The sequence below is a fragment of the Cricetulus griseus genome, chromosome 2 (genome assembly GCF_003668045.3).
Source record: "Cricetulus griseus strain 17A/GY chromosome 2, alternate assembly CriGri-PICRH-1.0, whole genome shotgun sequence".
Taxonomy (NCBI): domain Eukaryota; kingdom Metazoa; phylum Chordata; class Mammalia; order Rodentia; family Cricetidae; genus Cricetulus; species Cricetulus griseus.
In genome coordinates this window covers 7081821-7093148 of record NC_048595.1, presented here as the reverse complement: position 1 = coordinate 7093148, position 11328 = coordinate 7081821, and positions in this window count along the sequence as shown.

Genomic DNA, 11328 nt, shown 5'->3' with positions numbered 1-11328 from the left:
TCTGCCCGCCCAGCAACCGAGACCGACGCGGAAGACGACCAATCGAGATGAAGATCCTGAGACGGGCGCCCAATAGCGAGGCGAGTCCGTCAGAGGGGGCGGGAGAGGCTGGCGGAGCGACGGAGACGCTCGAGCGCCCCCTGCTGGTCCGGGAGCCGGTGCGGGTGCGGGCGTGTCGGGTGGGCGAAGCCGGCGCCCGGAGTTCCCACCCGGGCGACCCCCCAAAGGGTGTGAGCGGGTAGTAGCCGCGCCTGCGTGGCCGGGAGACCCGCGTCGTCCAGGGACACCAGGTGGGCTGAGTGACCCGGCAGGACCGGACGGTCCAGTCGCCATCGGAGAGCGGGGAGGATGCGGGAGCGGCCGGGTGTGGAGTCATTGTCCCTTTGGAAAACAGCTCGCACGGTGAAGCCGCCGAGCCCGGCGCGGTGGGCAGGGAAGCACGCGCAGGCATGAGTGTCTCCAGCGCGAAGCTTCCCGGCCTATTCTTGTCGAACCCCAGCACAACACCTCCCACACGCCACCTTGGGAGAAAGGGAGGAATGAGTAATGGGGAAGCATGACTTAGTGGGCATTCAGCGTCTCCTCGGGAGACGGAGTGCTGGTGTGAGCAGAGGAACAAAACGCTTTGTATCCCGCCCTGTGAAAGGACTGAGCGGCCCGTGAGAGATGGCCCTAAAGGGGGTTACCAGGGCTCACGAGAACACAAAAGCTCTACGAGCCATGTTTAAGAAGAAAAAAAAAAAAATCAGATTTAGGTTCAGCTCAAAGGAAAGGCCTCCCCGCCTTTCATGAGCAGCTCAATTCAGTACTTGTTTAAAAAATAAATAAATAAATCACAATGACAACCTGCCAATCACACTGTCTTTGAAGGTTGAATAACGTCTTTTGGATTTACTAGCAGAAATTGAAAGTAAGATTTTTTTTTTCTCATCCCTAACTTTAATACGGTATTTTGAGGTAGAGAAAGGCCTACACACACTGAAACATGAAAATTAACTTTCTACACTGATTCTGAAAAATCACCGTGACACTGAGGCAGTCTCCCCAGTTATTCCACATTTATTGGGCACTTCTCATTGTATTTATTTATTCGGCTTTGATTTTTTTCTTTTTTTTTTTTTAGAAAGGGTCTCACTTTGTAGTTCTGGCTCTCCTGGAACTCACTATGTAGTAGACAAGGCTGATCACGAACCCGCAGAGATCTGTCTGCCTCTGCCTCCCAACTGCTGGGATTAAAGACACCCCTATGAATAGCTCTCGTTTTATTAGAATTTATAATACTTCACCATCCCACAAAAGGATCTGGTGTAATTTATACTGAAACGTGCAAGCAATAAAATTGCTTAAAATATTAGGAGGAAGATTTTTTGAGTTGAAGGCCAGCCTGGGCTACATAGAGAATCCCTGTCTTAAACAAACAGGGCCAATCCAAATGGCTTAGTGGGTAAAAGTGCTTCTGATGAAGCCTGATGACCTGAGTTCCATCTCCAGAACCCATGTCAAAGTGGAAGAAGATAACCCACTCAACAAAGTTGTGCTTTGACATGGACACACACTTCATACACTGCACTGTAACAATATTAAAATTTCAACAGACAAAAACATTAGTAAGAGTTGACCTACAAGTGTAGCTACATTGTGGAGCCCTTGTTTAGCGTGTAGAAGCCCTGAGTTCAGTCCCTAGAATGGAGGATGGGGAGAGATGAATCACTGTTACGTACAGGGAAACATTAATGGATTTGCACAGGAGCCAGAGGCTCTGAGGTGCTGTTCACAGCAGGGTGTCCATAGGTAACACTATCACACCGGTGCACTCAGAAAGCCAGGAGAAAGGGCCGTGAAAGTTTTCAACATAAAGAAGGAATTTTGTTTTGTTTTTGTGAGACAGGGTTTCTCTGTGTCGCTTTGGAGACTGTCCTGGAACTCTGTGGACAAGGTTGGCCTCGAATTCACAGAGATCTGCTTGCCTCTGCCTCCCAAGTGCTGGGATTAAGGGTGTCCTGCACTAAGAAGGAATATTTGAGGAGGGGGCTGAGAGATGGCTCAGTAGTTAAGAGGGCTTCCTGCTCTTGAAAAGGACCTGAGTTCAGTTCCCAGTACCAGCATTTCAGCAACTCACAATCACCTGTAACTGTAGCTGCCCGGGGATCTGATGTCTCTGGCCTCCAATACACACAGTTTTTTAAATTAAAAAATAAGTACTTTGGGCTGGAGAGATGGCTCAGAGGTTAAGAGCACTGACTGTTCTTCCAGAGGTCCTGAGTTCAATTCCCAGCAACCACATGATGGCTCACAACCATCTGTTATGAGATCTGGTGCCCTTTTCTGGTGTGCACATATACATGGAAGCAGAATGTTGTATACATAATAAATAAAAGTAAAATCTTTAAAAAAAAAAAAAAATAAGTACTTTAAAAATGTTTGAGATAAATATGCTAAAGCTAAATTAAACATTATTCAATGTATATATGTTCAAACATAATATGATATCCACATTAATATATGCAATTTTAATATCTTTGTACACCATAAAGTTTTTTTAAGCAAATAAGACGCTATGAAGAAAGGCCTACTTGGGCCAGGAATGGTGGCTACAATCCCAGCACTCAGCAGACAGAGGCAGGAGGATCTCTGCAAATTGGGAGCCAGCCTATGCTACATATGGAGTAAGCTAGCCAGAGATACATAGAGAGACCCTATCCGGAAAAACCAAGCAATAAAAAAAATCTCAGTAGACAAAGTGGGACAGTAAAAACAGAACCATTGATAAAAGCAGAAAAGGCTGCCATGTGCAAGCTTGACCCTCTGACAAATGAAGCCGGTCTGCACAGTCATTCAACTGCTCAGTTAACAGATTTTTGTATAAAACATCACCTCTAAAATCACAAATACAGTGAAGAGCAAATGCACCATGTTCTGATGGGGTTACCCCTGAAATGCAAGGAAATAAAAGTACAAAGAAAGTTCGAGAAAAAAGCCATTTACGTAGTTGAGAGACTCTACATTGCACAGATTAGAGCTCAGTATGATACACAGTCACACACTGGGAAGGGAAGACGGGAATCAGATACCCACAAGCTGGGTAACACGGTAGCAACAGGGTTACAAATCAGTCATCGGGCAGAGCCAACCTACACATGATAATGAACAATGCTGGAATAATCAAGACAGAATATGACATAGCAAGACACGATGCGGCAGATTTATTCTGGAGCCTAAGAAAGAAGGACCAGGAGTTCAAGGTCATCCTTAAGTTTGAGGACAACATAAGATACATGAGATTCCATTTCAAAAAACAACACGAAAAATGTGGAAACTTGATTTTTTTAAAATACCATACAAAATAGAAATTCACGTAGAGTAAAACTTTCAATAAAAGCCTAGCACAGTGGCTCAGGCCTTTAATCCCAGCACTCTGGGAGGCAGAGGCAGACAGTGCTCTGTGTGTTCTCTATAGTGAGTTCCAGGATAACCAGAGCTGCATAGAGAGCTAACCTTGTCTTGAAACAAATTAACAACAACAACAACAACAAAAACCTAAATAAAGAAGAAACAAAAAGATTAAAAACCTAAATCAGACAAGGCAAAGCTTTAATCATTTTACAAAATATCTTTATGACTCTGAAATAAAACATCTCAACAGACCAAAGACACTGACTGCACAAGACTGGTGAATTCTGTTACAATAAAAATACATTTATGGCTGGGTGTTGGTGGTGCAAGACTTTAGTCCCAGCAGCACTCCGGAGGCAGAGGCAGGCAGATCTCTGTGAGTTCAACACCAGCCTGGTCTACAGAGAGAGTTCCAGGGACAAGCTCCAAAATAATACAGAGAAACCAAACCAAACCAAACCAACCAAACACGTTTATGGGGACTGGAGAGATGGCTCAGCAGTTAAGAGCATTGGCTGTTCTTCCAAAGGACCAGGTTAAATTCCCAGCACCCACATGGCAGCTCACATCAGTCTATAACTCCTGTTCCAGGGGATGTGATGCCCTCACACAGATATACCTGCAGACAAAACACCAATACACATAAAATAAAAATAAATAATTTAAGAAAACACATTTACACAACAAAAGATAAGCAAAGCAGAACTGCAAGCCATTGTCTGTTAAGGAAGTTCATACCTGTAATTTCAGACTGTAGAATTCAAGGTTGTCCATGGCTACATAATTAGTTCCAGATCAACCTGGGAGACAAGAAAGAATGTTTAAAAAAGGAGGGAGGAAGAGAGACAGGAGGAGAGGAGAGGAGAGGAAAGGAAAGGTGAGGAGAGGAGAGGAGAGGAGAGGAGAGGAGCTTCATATATTGTTTAGGACATTTGCATCAAATAGAGAAAGACACAGGAAAGCCATAGTCACCAAATTCAGGATGGGGTTACCCCTGAGAGAGAAGAAAACACCATGGAGCAGGGCGTAGAAAGATGCTCTTTACCAACTGAGCTATGTCCTCAGCCTCTAATGTTTTAGCGAGAGGAGAGAGAGAGAGGAGAGAGAGAGAGAGAGAGAGAGAGAGAGAGAGCACGCTCAACAGGTAAAGTGCTTGCCACACAAGCATAAGAACCAGAGTTTGAATTACATATGGCAACTCATATATTCCAGATCTTGGAAAACTGAGACAGCAAACCCCTCAAAGCAGGCTAGTTATGTTCTTAAGGAATAAGGTAGACAGTATAAACATGGGAGGTTGCCAACCTCAGTCTTGGTCCTCCAGAGGCATGTGCCCACACACACGTGTGAACACATACACACATGCACCACACACAAACACATTAAAAAAAAAAAAAAAAGATGCATGGGCTGGCTAGATGGCTAGGTAGGTAAAGGCACTTGTGGTCAAACCTGATTCTATGAGTTTGATCCCCATTCCGAGGCCCACATGGTGAAAGGAGAGAATTGTCTCCCATAAATTGTCTTCTGGCCTCCACAAGAACACAGAACCCACTCCCTCACTAAATAAATAAATGTAATTTTTAAAAATTACTTAAAGGCCAGGCGTAGTGTTCATGCCTTTACACCCAGCACTCAGGAGGCAGAGGAAGAGCTCCATGAGTTCAAGGTCATACTGGTCCACAGGTGAGTTTCAAGCCAGCCAGAGCTACAAAGCAAGACTCTGACTCATAAAAAAATAAAAGTTTTTTTTTTTTTTTAAAGTGGGACTGGAGGCCAAGGGGTGGTGGCACACGCCTTTAATCCCAGCACTCAGGAGGCAGAGGCAGGCAGATCTCTGTGAGTTCGAGGCCAGCCTGGTCTACAAGAGTGAGTTCCAGGACAGGCTCCAAAGCAATACAGAGAAACCCTGTCTCAAAAAAACAAACAAACAAAAAACAACAACAACAAAAAATCAATTCTCCCCAAGAAAAAAACTTGATTTCTTGTTTTTGTTTTGTATTAGGTACATGGATGAATTCAGTTTTTAGTCTTTGAACTTTTACTATTTTTAAAAAATGGTCCTTCAGCACTAGAAAAATGGTTCAGCAGTTAAGAGCACTCACTGGCTGCTGGTCCAGAGGACCCGAGTTCAATTCCCAGCACCCACAGGACAGCTTACAACCGTCTGTACCTCCAGTTCCAGGAGATCTGACACCCTCACACTAATGCACATAAAATGAAGTGAAATAAATTATTAAAGAAAATAGTTCTTGGGCTGGAGGGCACAGCTCAGTGGTGGAGCATTTGCCTAGAGAGTGTGAGGCCCTGGGTAATAAAAACACCACAATAACTTATGAGCTATATTTGTGCAGGAGCATCTGAACCAAGACACCACAGTAATCCTTAGATTAGGACAGCCGCGGCTGGATCAGAGTGCTTGCAGGCCATGGCAGCTGGGCCGAACCTGAGTCCACGTGGGCGGGACACACTGTAAAAGCCTCCACATCGTGCCCAAACATTTAGTAAAATGTGCCTGACGTCCGCATCCCTTCTGGTTCAGGGACCGGACACAGGTGTCCTCACTGGAGCTTCAGGAAGTTCTGAGAGTGGACTCAAACAGGGGCCTTGGAGTTTCAGCTTGAGAGCAGCTAATTTTGCTTTCACTCTAGATCGCCACAAGCTGCCACTGGCACTGACAAAACCATTTGAAAAGCCTATTTTTATTTTGGGGAGGGAAGATTTTCAAGACCTCTGCTGAGCTATCCAGGCGCCTGAAGGGAAAGCATTCTCCAGTCACTTTGCCGAAGGTCAGGTAACACATGTTCACTCGTGGATCCTGTTGCATACTTAAAATAGGAACGGCTTATATTTTTGGACCTAGGAAACTAGAAATCTCTACCCTGTTAAGTCCCCATACTTTATTTTCCTATACAAAGTCTTTATAAAAATTATCCAATACCGACTCTCTATATGCAAGACTACAGATTGCATTAAACCTTTGTATTAAATTATCAGAAGCTCCTGGGCGTCAGTTAGTCCCCCAATGTTTCCAGTGAGTATTTTAACAACAGAATGTAATTTGGGTTGACTCATTAATATTAACATATGGTGGCACCACACATGCCAAGGTTATTTGGAACCAGTTAGTCTACTCTATCAGAAAATGAATGATGCACACAGCAAGCCTCTAGGGTGTGAGCCACTTCTGTTTTTTTTTTATTTATTATTTTATTTACCATCAGTGGTGTGTGTGTGTGTGTGTGTGTGTGTGTGTGTGTGTGTGTGTGTGTGTGTGTGTGCTCATGCGCGTGTGTGCCTGTATGATGTGGAGGTCAGAGGACAGCTTTCGGGTGTTGCTTCCTTCCTTCTGTCATGCTGAGGCAGGATCTCTCTTGGTTCTCTTGTGCTGTGTATAGGAGGCTAACTGCCCACAAACTTTGGGGTGATTCTACAGTATCCATTTCTTATCTCACCATGGAAGTCCTGGGGTTCCTCATGCAGGCCGCTGAATGAGAGTGTGTTTATGGGTTTGGGGACATGAGCTCAGGCTGTCAGACCTCACCCACCGAGCCCTTCCACCTGCCTGCCCTTTTCAGGGTTCTTTTTCCCTCCCCGCCTCCCTTTCCTCCTTTCTTAGACAGAGTCTCACTAAGTACCCCTGGATACCCAGAACTCAGTACCCACTATGGAGACTAGGATGGCTTGAACTCATAGAGACCCACTTGCTAGGATTAAAGGTGAACTTGGTTTTCTTCTGAGACAGGGTCTTGTTAAGGAGCCCAGGCTAGCCTGGATCTTACTGTGCAGTAGAAACTGACCTGGAACTCTCAACAGAAGACAATTTTGTCTATTTGTTTGTTTTTGCTTTTTGAGACAGGATTTCTCTGTGTAATTCTGGCTGTCCTGGAACTCACTCAATTAACCAAGCTGGTTATCTATAGAAATTACCTGCTTCTACCTCCCAAGTGCTTGGACTAAAGACCTGTGCCACCACCACCCAGCAAAGATTTATTTATTTCTGTATTTTATGTATATGAGTGCTCTACTGTCAGAAGAGAACATCAGATGTCATTACAGATGGTTGTGAGCCACCATGTGGTTACTGGGAATTGAATTCAGGACCTCTGGAAGAGCAGCCAGTGCTCTTAACTGCTGAGGCATCTCTCCAGTCCCCCCAAAATGTTTAAAATGTGTTCATTTAAAAGTGTTATTATTGGGCTAGAGAGATGGCTCAGAGATTAAGAGCACTGACTGCTCCTTCCAAAGGTCTTGAGTACAATTCCCAGCTACCACTTGGCAGCTCACAACTGTCTATAACTCCGGTTCCAGGGGACCTGGCACACATGGCAAAACACCAATGCACATTAAATGAATAAAATAAAAGTAAATAATAAAAGAAATCCACTTATTCATTTATTTATTTGAAACTGGGTCACACAGTAGTATCTTAGGGTGATCTTAAATAAACAACAGGCTCAGTGTCTAGTTATCAGTATTTTAATACCTCTCTGTCTGTCTGTCTGTCTGTCTGTCTGTCTACCTGTCTTTTTCTCTCTCTCTATTTCTTTGGGCTCAAACACAGAGCTAGGCAAGTACTCCACTACTAAGCCCTGCCCCAGCCAGTCTGAAATTTTAGCTAGATAAGTTAGAAAGAAATTGAAGATGAGAGAGTTTAATGTTAGGGGAACTTAGGATTATTTACAAAGATTGACCTTAATTTAATTTTTTAAAAATTGTTATGTGTATGCCAAACCTGAATGGATGTCTATGCACCATATGCATGCAGTGTCCACAGAGGACAGAAGGGGGCATCGGATCCCTTTGGACTGGAGTTACAGACAGATGTAATCGTCCAAGTGGGTGCTGGGAACCAAACCCAGGTCCTCTGCAAGAACAGCCAGTACTTTTAACCATTGAGCCATCTCTCCAGCCCCAACAAAGACTGACATTTAAAAGGCATATATAGGAAGCTGGGGTGTGGTGGTTTGAAAGAAAATGTTCCCCCTAGGGAGTGGCACTATTAGGAGGTATGGCTTTGCTGGAGAAGGTGTGGCTTTGTTGGAGGAAGTGTGTCACTATGGAGGCGGGCTTTGAGGTCTCCTATGCTCAAACTACAACCAATAGGAACACAGACTTCTGCTGCCTGCAGATCAAAATGCAGAACTCTCAGCTCCTTCTTCAGGACCATGTCAGCCTGCATGCTGCCATCTCCCACCATGATGACAATGGAACAAACCTCTGAACTGTGAGACAGTCCCAGTTAAATGGTTTCCTTTACAGAGTGGTCGTGGCCACAGTGTCTCATCACAGCAACAGAAACCTAAGATATGGGGGTGTAGCTCTGCAGCTGGAGAGCTTGACTGGCATGCATAAAGCCTAGGTCAGTCACCAACTTGGAACCAATGGCACATGGGAAGGTAGAGGCAGGAAGATCAGGGTCTACCCTGGTGACTACAATTTAGGGCCATCCTCAGTGACTGGAGACCCAGTTTCAACAAAAGGTGGCAAAGAGCAAAGAGCACATGTAAAGCCTCAAAAACAGCCATCTGGTGGCATGCAGGTACAAATGGCTTTTGTTATTTCAAAATCCAAGTACATACTGAATGTGAATGTCTGGTGCTGGCTAGAGTGGTTTCTATCACGCTGTAGATGGAGAAACACAGCTCTAGAGATTTTATTGCAAAAACCTATTGAGTAAAGGGCAGAAATGATACCTTCAAGAAAATAAGATTCTATGGCTGGTGAGATGGCTCAGTGGGTAAAAGCATCTGTCACCAAGTCTGGTGACCCAAGTTTGATCCATGGGGCCCACATGGTAGAGGAGGGAACTAACACACACACACACACACACACACACACACACACACACACACACACACACACACACACGCACTAGAGTGTTACTAAATCAATAGGTAGAAAGACAAAGCATAATTAAAGAGGCTAGTCCTCTGGATGACCTTGAGGAGAGAAAGTTTTTGGCTTCCTGGGTCACAAGTTCTGACCACCCTGAAGGCAGCAGCAAAATCAAATGGTGACAATTCCTCCCTGTACCTTCAATGCTACGCAGTTAATACAAGGTAAATCTAAGATATGTAACGTTAAGAGACGGTTCAGTGGGTAACAGGACCCACGTTCAGTTCCTAGAACCCATGTTGGGTGCTGCACCTATGTTAGCTATATCTCCACACATGTTGGGTGCTATTATAACCTATAATTCCAGCTCTGGAAGTCCAATGACCACTTTCTTCTGGCTTCCAGGGACACCTGTACCTAAGTGGCACTCACTTACACAGACATATACACATATACAAATAAAAAAAAATTTTTTTTTGGTTTTTTGAGACAGGGTTTCCCTGTGACTTTGGAGGCTGTCCTAGAACTTGCTCTTGTAGACCAGGCTGGTCTCGAACTCACAGAGATCTGCCTGCCTCTGCCTCCCAAGTGCTGGGATTAAAGGTGTGCGCCACCACTGTCCTGCTAATAAAAATAATTTTTAAAAAAGAAAATCTTTGATGCTTTAGTAAAGACTACATAAATGTTTTGTTGTTTTGTTTTGTTTTTTAAACAGGGTCTTATACTATAGCCCTGGCTGGCCTGGAAGTAGACCAACTTGGCCTTTGGAGTGCTGGGATTGAAGGCCTGGCTGCTTGGCCTGGCTGCATAGGAAGTTTTAATTTGATGTTTCCCCCATAAGACAGGGTTTCTCTGTGTAGCCATGGCTGTCCTGGGACTTGCTCTGTAGACCAGCCAGCCTGGAACTCAAAGATCTGCCGGCCTCTGCCTCCCAAGTGCTAAGATTAAAGGTGTGCACCACAACCGCACGGCTTGATATGTTTTCCTGATTTCCAGCAATTTATTCAGGATTTTATTCTAATCAGCTATTGGCTCTCACATGCACAGTCAGCCTCTATAATCAGTGAGTGTTTTGAATCTCGTTGGTCCTGACAGGGCATCTATCATTTCAGCCAGATAAGGGCACTCTGCATGGATTCTCCTCTTCTGAATTGTAGTGTGTGCAATATTTTTCCCTAACAGGCATTTTTACTAATTAGGAACAACCTTGTATCAATTAACTTCCATCTTAAAGCCATGATTTGAGAACGAAATTGTTGTTTACTGGGATTGTTGTGCCAGTGACAGATGGCCCTGGAACACGTGGATAAGTGACTGTGACTGAAATGGGCTCCCTGCAACACGAGGGAGAGAGCCCCGAGACACAAAAAACGGGGTGGGGGTGGGGCATGGGCTGTGGACTGAGCTCAACAGTAAAGCACTTGCCTAACATATACAAGGCGCTGGGTTCAAATCCCAGGTCAGGTATGTGTGGGTGACAGAGGAGAGAAAGAGACAGAGACAAACAGATGAAGGGAGGGAGCAATGGGGCGAGGGAGCAGGAGATTCCTGAGGAGATTCCTGAGGAGATTCCTGAGCTCAGAGCACAATGGCCACTGCTAAACAGTTGCAATATTCTAATTAACCTGTCTTCTCCACCACTCTCAAATTCCCAGCCGGAAGAAACCATCCTGACAACTCCAGTCACCTCAGTCCTCCAGCTCTCAGACAGTGCTCCTGGGAACTGAACTTTATTATTTTTTATTTACATTTTCATTTACTTTCTGTTTCCATAGCTTGTGTTTGGGATCAAAGGACCACTTCCACCATGTAGGACCCTGGAGATTTCACCAGGTTGTCGGGTTTGGTGGCAGGTACTTTTACCCGAAGAGCAACTGTCTGCTGGCGAAGAGAGGGCAGAGGGAGAAGCAGCTGGCCGGCCCTGACGCTCAGTTAGTCAGCTCTCCATCACTGAGAGGAAGTACCTGAGATAATTACATGACAACACTCACAGTTTCTTAACCACTGAGCCATCTCTCCAGCCCCGGCAAAGCTCACAGTTTCTTAAGAGATTTCAGTCCATGGTCACTGAGTTCTGATAAACTTCTCACGCTGTGC